The 17835-nt window shown below is 43.9% G+C and overlaps 1 protein-coding gene across 12 annotated transcripts in view; it reads right to left on the bottom strand.

Moving 5' to 3' along the window:
- Positions 1-17835, bottom strand: part of MSI2 (musashi RNA binding protein 2) — a 1965164-nt gene that overhangs the window by 1408567 nt on the left and 538762 nt on the right. The gene's annotated exons all lie outside the window — the stretch shown is intronic.

The raw sequence follows: 17835 nt of genomic DNA, 5'->3' as shown, positions 1-17835 counted from the left end.
TACGATGTATACAGCTGCCGATATAAATACAGTGATGGTATGCATTGTTATGTACAATATGTTTTGGGCCCCTGGGGCCCGAGTGTGGCAAAAAATACAATAAGATCTGCCGTGGGAAAATTAATTGTGTTTAGTCGCTAATAGGCATACTATACTGTATGTTTTTTCCTCCCACAAGGATCACGCTGACTGTCAGCACTTAGGCCAACTTCATCTTTGCAGACCTAAACTCAGGTCAACTCGGAGAACAAAGCAGAGCAAGAACGCAATCAGCTGAAGTCCGTACACGTCATCAGTGTGCCCCTCGACTGTGTCGGCGAGGTTAACTGTCGTTGGAATGCCGGCTGCTGCAGATTACAATGGAAACACTGGCCGAGCCCAGCTGCCGGCCCTTCCATTACACACAACACGACCGGGTCGATAGATTCCGCATGGAAATGAAGGGCGGGAACGGTCAAGTCAGCACCTACAGGGCACTTCAGCACGTGCTGCTTTAACAGGACGGTGCTGGCTGCCACGTTACCGCGAGCAGGACAGAAAATACGCTGCTAAAAACCGTGGCAAGCACCAGCAAGGTTTACAATGTTTGCTTCTTAGGGGACTCGCACATTAAGTAAGCTGCAGTGGCGTGCCCAATCAAACTCCGGTCACGAATTAAAAGCAAGACTTCGCCACAAGGACCCGGTTGCAGCTTGCAAACGTTTTCGAATCTATTTTTAATGATATGGGGTTCAATCCCAGTCATTTCAGGGGCAGCCCAGTCCCACCACAGGCTCCATCGGAGGTTTCCTTACGCGGACAAGACAGTAGTGGATGAACTGTACTATATGATCTTGAAATAATGTTTTTTCCAGACAGTAAAACGAATTCAAAGTTTCGAAGAGAGGATTTTTAGTCAAACTGACGTAATTTATATTTTTAAACATGGTGTTTTTGGTTTTATCCACCATTAATCTAGAGTTCCAAACTCCACTGAATTGCTTTGTAGATATAATATACAACAGTACGAGGAGGTGGCGAATGTCCTGAATTAGTTATCTACTCCTGGAAGACACTCCCAACGGGCGCTGCAGTGAACCAATGGAAGAGCACCTCAAATACCCATCCTACTGCTTCACCTGATGCTGCAAACACTGTCTGTAGGCAGCTAACATGTGTCTCAGACAGGTCTTTAACATTAGTTGCAATGCTCTCTGTTCAGGCCAGACTTCGACAAGACTCCAGAAACATTACAAAGACTGACCTGGAAGAGCCAGGAGCCATTGCAGCAGAGAATAGCTTTCAGATCTTTTACTGGATGCCAGCCCCTTGCTGGGATTTGAAACTGTGACTCAAGTTGCACAGATATCAGCTGTATGCAAACACTAACCATCAACTTATAAAATCATGTAAAGGGAGACGTGCGTTTTTCATTAAAAGGCTTTCTTCAGATCAAGTAGCAGAAACAAATGTGCCTTTGATCTTGAGGCACAACATTGCCCCCATTGAGAGTGTTGGCACTCACCATTTTTGTTACTTAGAATATTAGTGTGATCTTTGTTGAACACATGAGTTAATAGTTCACTTTGTAGTTATGACAACAGTTACACCTCAACGAGCTTGAATGTAATAACTGCAGCACCAGCCTTCAACAGACACCTGTGTGAGGCTGACAAAGTTTTCCTTCCTTCATGTAAAAAGCCTATCAAAATAACGAAAAAGTCCAACAGAAATAAAATGGATGTTGATCCGGTAAAAACCAAACTGGAGAACTATAATGCCGGATTTGAGTGACCATGCTCCTTTACATTTACTCCATGATGCCAGCCTTAGTCTTTCACTAAACAGGCTTCAGACATCTGGTAGTCCAGCCTAATTGGGTCAATTTAGGTGATTGAGACATCTGAATTAGGAATATGCCAGAAGATTCAATTGCCTATGGGGAAACATGAGAGATACTTGTTTCCCTTATTGTCTTTTGGATTCACAGAGAAAATATACACTGAAGGGAGAGAATGGACTTTCAATAAACAAACAAAACTGCACAACTCAAGTTTCCATCAAAAGGGAATGATCTGCCCCTTCAAACATACTAGCCGATCCCATCAATCATAAATAAACATATCAATAGGCTGCAAAAAAAATCCAGTTTGAACAGCATGCCAAGTTTTATGTACTGGACAATCAGGCAACAAGGTGGACTCCGCACAACAATGCCTTGAACCACCATCCCCAAGCATGCATTCAAATGTCAGGGAAATGAAGCCACAGTGGTAGAGGCAGTCATTATGTCAACAGTCCTATTGTGGACCTCTTTTGAGACAATTTCCAAGGCCACTGGAGAGAAACACGGATGGGTTTCGAGCTCCACTACACGTGAACTCATTACACACCAAGTAGGGTGCACAACATATGAAGTCAGCAAATTATCACTCAAATGATATGGACACCCTTGGAAGAAAATCACTTTTCCAAAAGTACAGGGTAACATTTTATTTATATTTTCTCTGAAGCAGTATTTAGAACAATTATTAAAGGCTGGGAAGGATCTTGACAGAAGCAGGCATTAATACTTCATTAACTAATGGAATGGTTGTATGCTAGTTGTATCTGCACTTTGAGTCAAACATGGTCTTACTCATAGTAGTTCTTAACCTCTACAAGTTTTATTAATGTTTTCTCATGTTGATTTACTGTTAACACTGCCAGCTCAGTAACCCACTTTCATCTCATCACTATTCCTCTACTGTGATGTGGTTGAGTACAATTTTATTTAACGATAGAGAACATCTTTGGTAACAATATTTTTAAGTTCACAGTTTCCTCTTGAAGTGCAGTTCCAAGAAGGGAATTTTTTTTTTTAGGCCCCATCTAGGCAGCGCTTGCGCCGTCTCTTCGAGACATGCTGTATTCATGATATGTGCCTAAAGCTCCACCCTCTTTCCACCCATCTTAATTGGCGCCTGTTCCCGTCCTTTGCAAATGGTGGCTTTTTATTGGTCAATAGGCTTAGTAGTCCCTCCTTAGTACCGCTTTGCCTCCTCTTGTAACCTCCCATGAGGACACCCCCTGTTACATGTGTTGATTACTCCCTAGGTTTTAATTACAGCCACAAGGCACTATTTTCTTAAAAAGCTTCAGGCAAGACAGACACTTGGTCCTAAGCTAGGCTGGCAGTGGTTACATCGCTCACTAGAACATCTCACATTTATGAGACTGTCTATAAATTTCCCTTCATCAGCTCCACACAGAGTACAACCTAATTCGAAATTAATGTAATAATTATTTTGTCACGTTTGAAAGCTACTAATTTTATATATTGGCACAGCTATTTGAATGTACACACAGTACTGTTTTGCATGCAATACATTATGGGTAGGGTGGATTTACCATATCTACTGCAGGGTGCAGTACCGTATGTTACAAAAAGAGGTCAGCAGTGCTGTTGCCTTGCTCACTAGGGACCTCTAGGAGCAACTTGCGGTACTGCACCAAGACATGCAGTGCTGGTGCCTTGCTAACTAGGGACTGCTAGGAGCAGCCAGGGGTAGGGCATCGAGACATGCAGTGCTTGTGTCTTGCTCACTAGGGACCTCTATGAGCAACTTGCGGTACTGCACAGAGACATAAAATGCTGGTGCCTTGCTCATTGCGGGCCTCTAGGAGCAGCTTGTGGTACTGCACTGAGCCATACAATGCAGGTTCCTGGCTCACAACGCAAGTATTTGCAATGCACTAGATCTCGCATTACTGAAAGTATGAGCTATTGGCGTTGCATTATTAATTGCAACGCCAATACCTCAAACAATCAGTAATGCAAGACCTATTGCATTGCAAATGCTTGTTTTCTCATAGTAGTGGGGAAACATATTTGAAACAATGTAAGCCCACAGACCGCAAAGCCATAAAATGACTTGTTTTGTCTCGCATTTCAATTTTGCACGTTTTGCCATACAAACATTTTTATAGCATCCCAGTTAAAAACATTTTTTTTTAATGTTCAGGCAACTGAACGTTGTTCAGCTTGCAAGTTCCAAGGGCAGATCAGTGCTTGATCCAATTCCAGCCAACTCGCACTGTATGACAACTTATTGTTCTGGACCAACAAGTAATATCCTTTGTGATAAATGGCGTTTGGTTATTTTTCATCAACAAAGAGGTTTGTTTTTAAACTATATTCTCAGTTTGCACAATTGAATGGAAAAATTAAGATCGGTTTACTAAGTGATCTAAAAAAGCATGAGTGATAATGAAAGGGAAGTATACTGATGTGTGATTTATTGAAGAGGCAATACTCATGTTCAGTGCTTATCCCATTAACTTTTTGGCTGACTTTTCTAGTTTTAGTCTTCACCTTTCCTAGCATAATATGTATATTTATTTTCTCGAAACATTTGACGTCTGCTTGACTGGTAGCATATCGATTACATATTCATCCCAGGTGTTTTTTTTACATTTTGTTATTGTATAAAAGGTCATTTATTTCTGTATACTGTTCAGTATCCTTAATGGATTAGCAACCGCACAATAGTTACAAACTTTACACTGATCCCTGTGCTCTCCACACGATGAAGAGCATCCTGGTAGACTGTAGGTTCGCCGTCCGGCTTTAAAAGAATTTAAAATCCTTACTTTGGGTCAAGAGGGCATCACTTGGTAACTTTGACCTCCAGTGGAGGAGGACAACAGGGGGAATGTCTCCGTGGTTTCTCCACCAGTGAGTGTCTGCGGGGCGAGTGTCTGCGGGGCGAGTGTGAGTGTCTGCGGGGCGAGTGTGAGTATCTGCGGGGCGAGTGTGAGTATCTGCGGGGCGAGTGTGAGTGTCTGCGGGGCGAGTGTGAGTGTCTGCGGGGCGAGTGTGAGTGTCTGCGGGGCGAGTGTGAGTGTGAGTGTGTGAGTGTGAGTGTGAGTGTGTGTGTGTGTGTGTGTGTATCTGTCTGCGGGGTGAGTGTGTGTGTGTGTGTCTGCAGTGCGAGTGTGTGTGTCACCAGAACATGCAGTTCCATACAACTTAATCATATGCAAATCCAAGATTCCTATTCTAGCTGCAAAGTATTCATTTAAAAGTAGTTCAATATCAATTGATGCCTAAAAGCTAACTAAGAACATGATACAAATGTGTCTGTAGTTAAGGCAGAGAAAACACTGAAGCATAAATAAATGGCTTCAAAAAGTCAAGAATAGAAAACAGAAGGCAACATTAAAAGCAAGCCTTTAAATTAAGTTTAACGTTGCCATATAGCCGGCAAAAAACACTTAAAAAAATTAACTGCCATTCCTAAAAGTTGAAAAATCAAAATCTAAATAATAGTTTGTTTTTAAAAAAAACACCTTCTCCAGCAGCGCTGAATCTGACCTACATATCAGGAGGATAAGGGACCCGGCATGGCTGATGATAGTAATCTATTAACAAGGGATGATTTATCGAATGGAGGCACGTGTGTACACAGGGACAGGTCACAGCTGCATGCCATGTACTGCCTCCCGCCGCTTCATAAATTTAGCAACATTGACAGACTGCACCCTAAAGACCGCTTCGCCTGCTACTTGCAGATGAAATTAAGAGAACGCATAGGTTACTCTAATTTCTTGGGTTGATATTTACAGTCATCTGGGTTGCATACAAGATCGCATAATTAGTACTGTCACTGCATAAATCGATTACAGGAAACCGCAGACCAGGTCTAAAAGACTTTCTGGCCTCCCTTTTTGAACTGGGCTAATCCCCCTCCCGCTTCAATGAGGGTTTAAACACGAAAAATACAGGTCATTGGTATCATACTGTACAAACTCATGGCCGTCCCAATAAAATAACACAAACCAAGGTCACATTTAGCAGCTCTCATTGTTTGGAAAGAATTCCAAGCACATCCAGAGGTCTTTCCCAGGCCCACATACCACAATTGACTCAACTTGGCGACTACGGAAACAAACACTGAATGGTCTTGCCAAGCAAGGTTAATCTGTCTTGAGCTGCACAAATTTAAAAGGATATGGTGTACCAAATAACCTATTTCACAAAGTGCACGCAGAGGCAACGTGAGGTCTGTAGCCCTCAAGGAAAGCAGTCTTGGGGCACTGTCCAGACTCTGCCAGTTATAGCCCTACCTCGAGAAACTGTTCAGTTTGTGCACACTTACAGGTGGGACGGTAATTCTTATCAATCTTCAGATCGACAGCTACTATTTGAGTTAAATAAAGGTGCAGTATGGAACAGCGAAGAAGGGGGCATGATTAGTGCCTTTATAAGTAGGGGGTACACATCAAACCAACTCACATTCATCAGCATTCACATTTTTAAGTTTGTAATGACGGAATTCTTCCAACATTAAAGAATGTACGTTTGTTTTATAGTTTAAACTATTTCCAAAAGAATATTTCACCATGGTAGCAAAAACAAAGAGAAGTGGTATAGTGGCTAAGCTGCCAACTTTAGAAAAAAAAGTGACTTGGGTTTTATTGTTAATTTTGGCGCTAGACTAAAAGTGCACAGTCTTGTTTCATTTTCTGGCCAGCTCATCAATATACAGAAATATTAACAATCCAAAATACCAAGTCTTTGCTGTGAAAGAGCCTCCTCCTTTCGGCATAGAATTGAGGAGTATGCCCGCATCCCCCCTTGATCACTTTGTAACTCTTGTTTTCCGCTTGTCAATCAGCGGACCTAATCTATCAGTAGGAGTGGAGTGTATTGCTCCACAGAAGTGTTCGAGATAAACTTGGAAAAGATCACAAGAGGTTATTAATACCCAAAAGCCACCAGATTTGAGAAGGATCTTTGAGATACAAGCTTCTTTATTCCACTACTGACCAGTTCCTAAATCGTATTGGATCGTTTAGCTTTGAGATTATAGCTGTATACATTTCAATTGATCAAAGGGACAGACCAATACACTGTGGTATTAAAGATAATAGTGAAAGGAACTCTATTGTTCGAGCGGGACACCATCACGGAGACACTTCAAAGAGTTACCCAGTGCATCCATCCATTTCTTGTATTGGTCTAGGAAAATTACCCAAAACTACCTACGATACCCAAATTCGAGCCCACCTTTATAAGGAAAACTCCTCATACTGCAGCTCAGAAGGCTAAATGCATATGACCTGGTGTTGGGAGGAACGTCTGTCATGACATGCTCTGCCAATGATTAACTCGCTAAGTTAAATGTACACTTTGTCCAATACCAAAGCACACATTTTGCATCCACACTGAATTTTTATTTATTTAAGAAAGCACTAAAAGGATGGAAGCAAAGCATTTTTAAACGCTAGGGTGGCTCAGGGACGAAACATTCAACACTTAAAATGAGGTGCTCTAAAGGTCCCAAGCACAAATCCAGAAAAGGCAGACTCATTCTGCCATGGTCGATACATGAAGTACTATAAATTGGTTAAAAGTTACAGCTGCTATTTGCATAGCTCAGACAACAGAAGTGCGGTACAAAAACAAGTTATGACTTATTTACAAGGATAATCCATGGTCTGTGAATCCCATGCCTCCTCGCAGAATCGTAGTCAGTGTAAACCTGAAAATTACTGAATTAATCGCTTGCATACATGTAAAATGCTGGTGTGTAGAGACAAAGCAAAGGTTTACGAAACTTACTATCTATTGACTCTCTGTTCACGGGGCCCCAGACAGGGAACATGCCAGTCTGGTCTACTAGAGTAAAGCATTCCAAGGTAGGCACGAGAGAGTTAAAGTGCCATGTCGACCAGCAGCAGGCCTTTGGCACCTAGCCAGAAGGAACATGGGAACCAAGGCAGCCGAGGTATAAAGGCCCGATTGTAGCGGCCCACTGGATTGGAAATGACTTGCATGCCCTAATGAAACAAAACTTTGGCAGCCAAACAGAATGAATGGAATGAGACAATAAAAAGCAGGAACAAAGGCAGCAGAGTTGTCTCAGCTTAGCAAAATAAGCTCACTTTGTTGTTGAAGGGGGAGCTAAAGCCGATTATACTGCAGCAATGACTAAGCACAAGTCTTCCAAACTAATTACACAATTCACCTTGTGCAGTGTGATTGGAGGCTTAGAAAAGGACTACCTTAAAGGTTGCCGAAAACCAGCACAACGGCATCAGGCTACTGCTGGCACATTCGGAATTGGCCTTGCCCACAACTTCTAGACTAAAACAGCTCAGCAAGTTAAGCGTTCGGTGCTAAAATCTGTGCGGAGATTACTCAACTTTTCATCTGTCCAAGGTCGAATAACTGAGAAACAACGCCAATCTCCTGTGGCAAGCGCTACATTACTAGAACAGGCTACAGACTGAATTGAACCCAGGGAGCTAGGGCGGAAACTGTAGTCTGAGACAGTCCAGTCGCATGGACCGAAATAAACTCTACAATCACAACATCCTCAAGGAAGTGGAATAAACTGCACAGACATAAATCAAACTGTGAGCACTTTCTGAACCATATTTCAGATGATAAAAAGCAGGAACAGAAAGCCCAGTCTGAAGATTCAAGCACCCAAAACCACAGCATACACACTTACTGACCAACTTCTGTCGATAAACAGGCAGAAGAGGTGGCATGGACACTCAAGATGTAAGGTGACACTTCACAATTGAGGTCACTTCTCTAAGACTAGACTATAGCAAAAGTCAATATTACCGCAGACCCCCACAACCAACTTATAGAGCTCTAGAATAAAGAGCCCAGTCAAACCCCAACGAATCCTTCATTTTGCTCAATGAGAGTGCACAATAGGGCATATATACTACAATTTCATAAGAACAGATCCTGTGCACCCGCTGATTAGATCGGTAGTCCTGGTGTCAGGACGCAATGTTACACGCAAAATGGAAATGTATGTCAAGGTTCAAAAACAAGCACAAAGGTTTGTGTACGTGAAGAAGTCTTTTATAAATCAATTGTTGGTCAGTACAGAAAATAATAGCCAGCCGACATCTGTTTCGTCACACCGTGAAGGAGATGTGACTCATCAGGGCTGATATGCTGATGGGAAAATCAGGGTTGTCGTGGCGGGCTCCGGTGTGAAGTTGGCCACGTAGAGCAACAGAGGTTGATAGGGTGAACACCTCGTTCATCAACAGGGGAGTGGAAGTAAAGGATGGGTACGTCCAAAACTTCCCTAGGGTACTAGGAACAGAAGGGGGAGCGCAACTGGTCCGTGCGTCCAGAGAGCGGGTCCGGATAATGGCTCCATTATCCGGACACAAGACCCCTCTCTGACTCTCCACATCCAGCACAAGCTAACCCCACTGCGACACAGAACACCTCCACTTCCAGATCCAGACCAGCCCCAGAACCACGCTATGCGGCACCCTCATCTACAGACCACCGGGCCCTCGCACCCAGTTCGCAACCACCATCGCCGAGCTCAGCACACCCCCACGCAATCAACTCCACGGACTATATCTTCCTCGGGGCCACACACTCTCACACCTTCGGCACCCCGACCAGCAACGCCCACTGAATGCCGCCTGGTTCACCACGGAACTACAGGAAGCCAGATGCCTAGAGAAAACCTGGCGAAACCAGAAAACCACGGAAGCATAAAACCACCACAGGAGCGCCCTGAAGGAATACCACCAGTGCATAAGGAACATCAAACAGATCTTCGTAAAGGACAAAATCCAGGCCAACACGACCAACGCCAAGGAACTGTTCAGCGTCATACAGCAGCTCAAAAAGCCATCCATCAAAGCCACCTACGTCACACCATTCCCAGCAACTCTGCAACAAGCTCAGCACATACTTCCAGCAGACAACATCCTCCTGCTACCCGACCAAGAATACAGCACGGCCCTCATCTTTTCTAGACCTCTCCGCAGCCTTCAACACTGTCTCCCATCTCACACTTGCGGCCAGACTTCACGACATCAGGATACAGGGAGCCACCCTTGATTGGATCCGAACCTTTGTCTCCGGCAGAATCCAGAGGATCAGACTCCCTCCCTTCCTCTCCGAACCCAAAGACATAAACTGCTGAGTGCCCCAAGACTCATCACTAAGCCTCACGCTTTTCAACATCTACATGGCCCCCCCTTGTCACCATCGTCAGACAGCATGGGCTCAGCATCGTATCCTATACAGAAGACACCCAGCTCATTCTCTCACTCGCGAAGAATCCCGAAGACACCAGACTCTGCTTCCAGGAGGGAATCAAGAACGTGGCAACCTGGATGAATGACAGCTGCCTTAAGCTCAACTCTGAGAAATCCGAGGTCCTCATCCTCGGACCCTGCACCTCTGCCTGGGACAACGCCTGGTGGCCCTTCGCCCTCGGGATCCCACCCCCTCCTACAGACCACGCACCCAAACTTGGCATCATCCTCGACTCTTCCCTCTCCATGAGCCGCCAGGTCAGCTTAGTTGCTTCCTCTAGCTTCAACTGCCTGTGCATCCTCCGCAAGACCTTCAAATGGATCCCCCTGACTGCAGAAAGACTGTCACCCACGCGCTCATAACCAGCCGACTGGACTACAGCAACGCCCTAAACGCCGAAACCAACCAATCTCTCCTACACAGACTCCAGACCATCCAAAATGCCGCTGCCAGACTCGTCCTCAGGGCTCCTTGCCACAAACACATGACCCAAAACCTACGAGACCTCCACTGCCTCCCGGTTGAGAAGAGGATCACCTTCAAACTCCTCACCCACGCCTACAAACCCCTCAACATCAGCCCCAAATACCTCAACGAGAGACTATCCTTCCACGTACCCAAGAGGAACCTTCACTCCGCAGACCTCGCCCTGGCAGAGGTCTCCTGCATCTGCAGAAGTAGAACAGGGGGGAGAGCCTTCTCCTACATCGCAGCCAAGACCTGGAACGAGCTCCCCGTGAACATCAGACGCTCTCCAACCCTCCACACCTTCAGGAAGGACCTCAAGACCTAGCTCTTTGACTCATCCGGAGATCACCCATCCCCCACCCCCAGCGCCTTGAGACCCTCACAGGTGAGTAGTGCGCTTTATAAACCCCCGATTGAGTGTGTGCCCCCCATAAAATAAACTGAAAATAATAATTGCTCATCCACACACCCACATCATTGTTTGGCTGGTCCATTTTGCAACTCAAGCTGGTTTATTAATCTTAATCCAAATCCAGCACCATAAATGCCACAATAAACCAATTAAAAAGGACTTAGAAATCCCGAGCCCCAAAGTCCCAAGAGACACTTGATAAATCACCACGGTTTTAAGATCTGAAAGTAAATGTCCTTGGTCAGACATGCCTTCAGTTTTTCGAAATAGTTCTCCCAGGCTATAGACACCAAATAACATTCATTGTGATGGACATGGTCAATATAAATTGAACAAAAAACAATGAGAAGTGATTAACTAATTTAGACATAGACCATAATTTATTGCAACCAAAGGGGCAAATGAACTGCTGCAATTGGTGCCACTAATTTATCTTTAAGTAGAAGAGGCTTAAGATAAGCATAATGTTTACTTAGAAAAAGAGCAGTAAAAACCTTGGTCATGAGTATATTGCACAATTTTTTTGTCGGTTCAGATTATGTGCACATCATGACAGGTTGCAAACCTCCTATTACTTTCATTCCATTCAAACTCATCTAAGTTGTCAAGAAGTAATGTTTCGGTTAATAATGGGAATTTGTTTATAATTCTAATATTTATTAACTTTGGGCTTTCCCAAAAAGGTAAGACTTTATTGTTTAATGGCATGTGGAATAGAGCTCTTCCTTGCCTTTTGGGAGAACGCAGTTTAGGGGCAGTACTTTACTACGTTTGCTTAAAATGTATTCCTAACCATGCTCAATTACTTAAAATGGCCTAAGACCCTCTGAAAAACAGACCGCCAGATGGACCAAGAAATAGCTATTCTCTCCAGAGCAAAACTGGACAATATAAAAAATGCATGGGCGGAAACTACAGGAACACAAAAAAGTGCCAAAGCCAACTTAATCCTTTAATAAAAACGCTCCCCAGGATGTAAACATCCTGCCAGAATCCGGGGGATGACAGCCAATTAAAACCTTCTGATGTTATCCCAAATAAAAAGAGCAGCTTCAAACAACATCAAATATCACTCGGCAGGCAGCAGCAACCTCCGCATCTTAACCACACCGCCGCAACACAACAGGGCACATGGAAGGGCTGCGCCGCCAGCCATCACAGAAAGAAAGCCCATCGGAAGGGCAGCGGGGCCGCTGGATAGTGGAAGGCACGTGAGGGGGTGTAGCCGGGCCAGAAGTGTCTCTCCTCAACTTCTTTACCTGCCCCCGAAGGCCCCTTGGCAGGATTTCCCGGACTAGGGAAAGGAGACCACGCCGCGGAGCAGCAGTGTTTTCCTCTGTTGTCACTTAAAATACAGCAAAACAGGGGCAGCCTTTGGCATGTGCAAGCTGTGCACCTGCACAGGGCCACCAAACCCCAGGGGCCACCACGCCAATGTATATCCTTAATATAATAATCCTCTGTGGATGGATACATATTTGCGTGGCGGCCCCTGGCAGGGATTTGGTGGCCTACGGCTCTGTCCCACTTCCAAACACCATGACCCCCCCTCTTCAATGGCCTCCGCGCTCCACCCTGCCCAGACCCCCTCTTGCGGGGCCCCCTACCTCCGCTCCCTGCCCAGGGCCGCCATGAGCCTAGAGCCGCCCCTGCAGCAAAATATCCAGTAGGCCAAATAGGAGCATGTTGGGGAGGGCATATAGCTGCGGGGAGGGCATATAGCTGTAGGTAGGACGAAGGTATTTTTGTGAAGTTTTGCGAATTTGCACGTGAGCGGGACAATTGACCATCGAGTCTGCCTCCAATTGGTGGTCATAATTAAAACTGCGCCCAGCCCTAGACACACTATTTTTTAAGCCATTAGATGGAATGTAGTATACTAGTGTTAATGTGTACTTTCCGCGTGAGTAGTTTAGCTTACCTTTATAGGGAGTCCCGTGCAGGCCTCTGCTTTACTTTATCAAACAGATGCTGGATTCTGAACCGGTTTGATAAACTCTTGAAAGCATGCCCCCCACCCCTCTTTCAGGGGCGAAGCATCCACTCCACTCCCAGTGTAACTGACCTGCTTCGCATCAAGTCTCTTTTCAATACCGCTTACTGCTTAGTTTATGCAAGCGTTTCGTGAATTTTTGTTTTGCACATACCACAATGAACATTTTCTTGTATTATTTAAATTATTTCTTACAGTTTTACAATTTACCTTCCTATTGCATTAGTTCAGTTCAAATGTATTTAATTGTAGATTCCCATTACTTTCAGGGGGTATTGTAATCTTAATCATGGCGACTTAGTTATAAATGTCAGTCATTGTGCGGACCACCTGAAAATGCTTCAATCGCAAATAATGCTTAAGGTAGTGGTCATCAAAGCTGCAATACCGCACCCCACTCATTAAAAAATAAACACTGGGGTCCCCACAGTGCCAAGCTTATTTTTGCAAAAATATTCTATACATTTATTAGCTGCAAACATATACAATTAAAACATCACAATTCTATTCAGTCATCTCTTCTAAAAATGCGATGAAATACATAATTGGCAACATACTATGGGCAGGCTGGCACCACAAAGTGTAAACGCATCCACAGCATGATCCTGTAACAAAACTGAGGGGGTTGAAAGGAGGGAGGGTGCTTGGGGAGGTTTGAGGGGGGTTATTTGGCGTGCCCCCCCCCTCCATCTCCCAGACACATACTCCCAAGCCCGGACAAAAGATGTTACTGATGACCCATTATAGATAGTCTCACTGCCCCTTATACAGCACTTTCACCATGATACTCCTCTTGGACACTGCCTGGCGCCCCCTGAGATCTATTTAGGCCCCTCCAAAGTGGGTGGAGCAAAGTCGCATAGTCTGGACGCCTCTGGCTTATGGCGACATTCTGCCCCTTGAAGTGCTTTCTAGGATAAGGCAAGATTTTCCAAAATGGTTTTCTACTAGCTACGACTTTCACCCATCACAAGTCAATCGTTACTATTAACCAGCTTACTTAGTATCTCAGTGAAGATCCTTTGAGCACCATTACCCACCCAGATGCACAGCCAACATGATCTAGGCTTGGAGCTGGTATCCTGACCACCACCAAGGTCAAGAATTGGATGAAACAGAACAGTTCAAAGGAGGACCTGAACCTGTCTATTTTGAGAAAGACCAAATACCCAGAGTATAAAGGGGGTGGTGTGCAGGGGTGGTAGTGGTGGTGTGTGTTTACTCCATGGCACGTTGCATTGCCACGTTTCTGCACCTCCAGCAGAAGTTCTTACTATACACTCTAGAATTTTGGCACAGATGAGGAGAGTATGGCAGACACTGGACATATTCAATCACTACCCATGTGCGCTAAAAATGTACCTGGAAATGAAGTTACAATTTGTGACCACTGACTGCTAAATGAGGGTCTGAGTGGACAACTTTATCCCTGAAAGACATAGTTTTTGCATGAATCAGTAGGCACACATTCAAAGGGACCAACACATGAATGTGTTCAATGACCTCCACAAATACAAAAATAAGTCGTATTGGTTCTCAACTCATGAGGAAAAATATGATGCACGTATCTGTAAATACTACATCAGCTCATTTAAGATAAAATGCTGACAATACTAAAGAGTTGTTGCAGGGGCTGGAAAAATTAGACATATAATGGTCACGTTTCTTCACTAAGTTTACTACTCCTTAAGCTTTATCTGCATCTGGGCATTTACGTATAGTACATTTACGTATAGTACTGCTGTGCTTTCTACTACAGTACCTGTTTGAAATAAACAAAGATGTACCTTTTCATATTCCCATAGCCTGCATATTTTAAGAGAGCTACTTTCGCTATTCCTCCGGGGGTGGGCAATATGTTTATACTTTAGACCAAATTAATGTGTTCGACAGTCCAAAATGTGACACAGGTACACGTTTTTAAAAGGTGGAAGCACAATCGAATCAGTTCTGAAATATATCAATATATCAGACTAATGTTAAACAGCTTGGAAGAAACCATCCAGAATGTGTTTTATGTTTTTATGCAAACACTGAGAAAGAGCCTTTTCGTCACTGCACTGGCTCATATAGGATAAGCGCCCGGGGACCTCTGATGGCTTACCTCTCAATCCCTGTTGTCAACTGCACTTGGATTGATGTGATGCTTTCCTCTCATAGTACTCATCAACACATTTGATGTATATTCTTTTAGTAATACATTTTATCAGAGCATGACTTGAAGATATTTTTTTCATATGAACCATTAACTTATGTTGTTGACAGTGGGTGGGATCAATCAAATGTTTGGAAACTACAAAACCCTAGTGCAAGGATCTTCAGACATACTAATTGCAAGGCACCTTTACATAGCGTCTGGTCAAATCCGCTTACCACTGAACAAATGCCTACCTTGTGAAATAGTTAATGTCTGGTCCTACTGAGGAGAATCTATTCTTTGCCTCGACGTTTCATGGTGTTATAGAGGCATGTGGGCATAAGTGGGTGATTATGCGTCAGAGGAAGGGTCAGGCTGAAGCTGAAATAAAGAGTCACACATTTCTAGGCTAAGCTCACTTGAACTTTTTCCCTCGGCGCAGTTCGACTCTAAACTATTCACACACAAAAAAAGCAAATGACAAACAGGACACCTTTGCTAAACATTCCCCATAGTTCATTTCCTTTCAGCAGTCTTGAACCAGCCTTGTGAACTTAGTAACTTAATGGCGTGCAACGCATTTCCTGCACCCTTGCCCTCGGCCAGAATCTGGCATATGGTTATGAAGTGGAATTCCACATCCTGGTATACTGGTCTCCTTGAATACGCAAGTCCCGCAAGGCATGTGGCTAAAACCCAAGTGAACCTTTATACGGAAACAGCTCGTGATGCGGTGTCCCAGCCAACAAATCTGCAGGAAATGGACTTAACTTTGTAATAAAGTCATGCTGGGGGTAGGGGTGAGGGAGAACTCTCTCGGATCCCCCACTTCCCTTCACAGCTTCCAGCACCATACCGATGTGACTTAAACCATGTGTGCTACACTATCAATGCAAGGCAGCTAAGTTCATCGGTCCATCTATGCCCCATCAGGATCTGCATAAAAAACACCAGCCACCCCTACGGTTGTTGCAGTGAGTGCGATAGTACAAACTAGCTAACCTTATTTCCAGATAGCTGGAACTCTACCACTCTTCAGTACGCCTATGTGCTTTTAAATATGGAAATGCACTTAGCAGTGCTGTAGAAATTACAGCAGCAACCCCTCAGTAGTTCTGTGCGGCCATAAAAAGTTATGCATATTTACTGCAGTAATACCAAAGACAAAATAAATAATAACATTATGGAACACTGAGAACAATACAAAAGTGTATTGTGCAGAAAGATACAAACCACTACAGAAATGTGGTTCTTATATAGGTTTGCATGTTTGACGTAATGCCCTAAGGGGCCAATGGTATGGCCAGTCATTGGTCTCTTGCTCACTGTGCCACTTGAACCAGATACACCCAAATGAAGTAACCCTATCAAGGCGAAACCCGTCTTTGGTTGCTTGTGTTCCGGTTCAGTGAGGACCTGGCTTGGCAGTTTGGGCTGGACTGTTCTGATTGGAGCAGGGTCATGACTTATTTGTATAGAGCTGTGTTTAATCTGATGTAGCATTGTGGGCAAAAGAACAATGGGTTTGAATGCAATACAGAGTGAAAGCCAGTGGTTACATTCATTTCAAGCATCCTCCCGACACCTTTTGTGTGTTTGATCGTATACATGTTACCATTGCGATATTCTTCAAAATATACCAAGTTCTAATTTTAGATTGTGGGGTGCCCCTCTGAAAACAATTGAACATGCCTGTGTGTCAACTGTTTTCAATGCAGGTATAACATAAGGGGGAAATTCTTTTTAAAGGGGTCCGAAAATGAAGTCTGCATTTTTGGCACAGAAAGAAGGAGTCTGTATATTGTTGTCTAATTTTGCTAGATTCTGCACTTTTCTATACAGGACTACAATGCTGCATGGTTGTGTTAAATTTGAGAAGGTGGTGCTCATCAACAGTTATTTTTGGGGACTGGCACCTATTTTTCTTCAGTCTTTGACCCAAAGACAGAAAATCACACAAGGGGAAAAAGAGTTAAAGAAATACAGAAAAAGTGCTCAAGGGAGAAAGCAGGGATGAAAAGAACCAGAGTGAGATAAATAAGAATGGAGTGTCTGTTCTTGGAAGAAACTAAGCAGCCTTGGTATTATGTACACAAACATTAAAGACTGCCCACCGCAGGCTTTGAGAAAAGCTTTGGGCCCCAGCACCTAATCTTTTACAAAATAAGGGACTTCTGCACGGGCAACAACAGACTAAAGGTACACAGGTTCTGAGCTAGGCCAAAGGCCATCAGGTCTTCTTGTTGTGTCAACCAAGGCACTTCGGTGGCATTCCACATTCACAGTGGCCCTCCAAAAAGCAGACAGACTGGAGTCAAACATTAATATTGGCCGATTTTTGACCTTCACTTCTGTAAGCATCATCTGAAAGCAGAAGACAACTAAACACCCTCTATGGCCAGATCCGAATAGGCTTAAAGCCATGTGTAACTCATAGGTAAGGTGCATGTAAAACAAATGTACTCCTGCACCAGAAGGCGGTAACCTTTACTTCTGGGGTCTAATCCCGATATAATGGTAGCTCTTACCAAAGGAACGGTGACCCCTGTATAATACCGCAGAGATTGAAGCACACATTGTAACCTGGTGCGCCAACCAATATCTCAGGACCATACATTATCGGTAAAAGTTGGAATAATCTTCGATAGCAAAAACATTTTTTTTTTTAATGTAATTTATTACGACAAAAGGCAAAATCCTAGTCATTCCGCACATGGGCATAATTATTAACTCTTGCAAAAGACTAGGTCACATTTTTTCGTCTTAAG

The sequence above is a fragment of the Lissotriton helveticus genome, chromosome 3_1, assembly GCF_964261635.1.
Source record: "Lissotriton helveticus chromosome 3_1, aLisHel1.1, whole genome shotgun sequence".
In the NCBI taxonomy this organism is placed as follows: Eukaryota; Metazoa; Chordata; class Amphibia; order Caudata; family Salamandridae; genus Lissotriton; species Lissotriton helveticus.
Note: the sequence above shows the minus strand (reverse complement) of the source record. Positions and strands in the feature narration are given on the sequence as shown.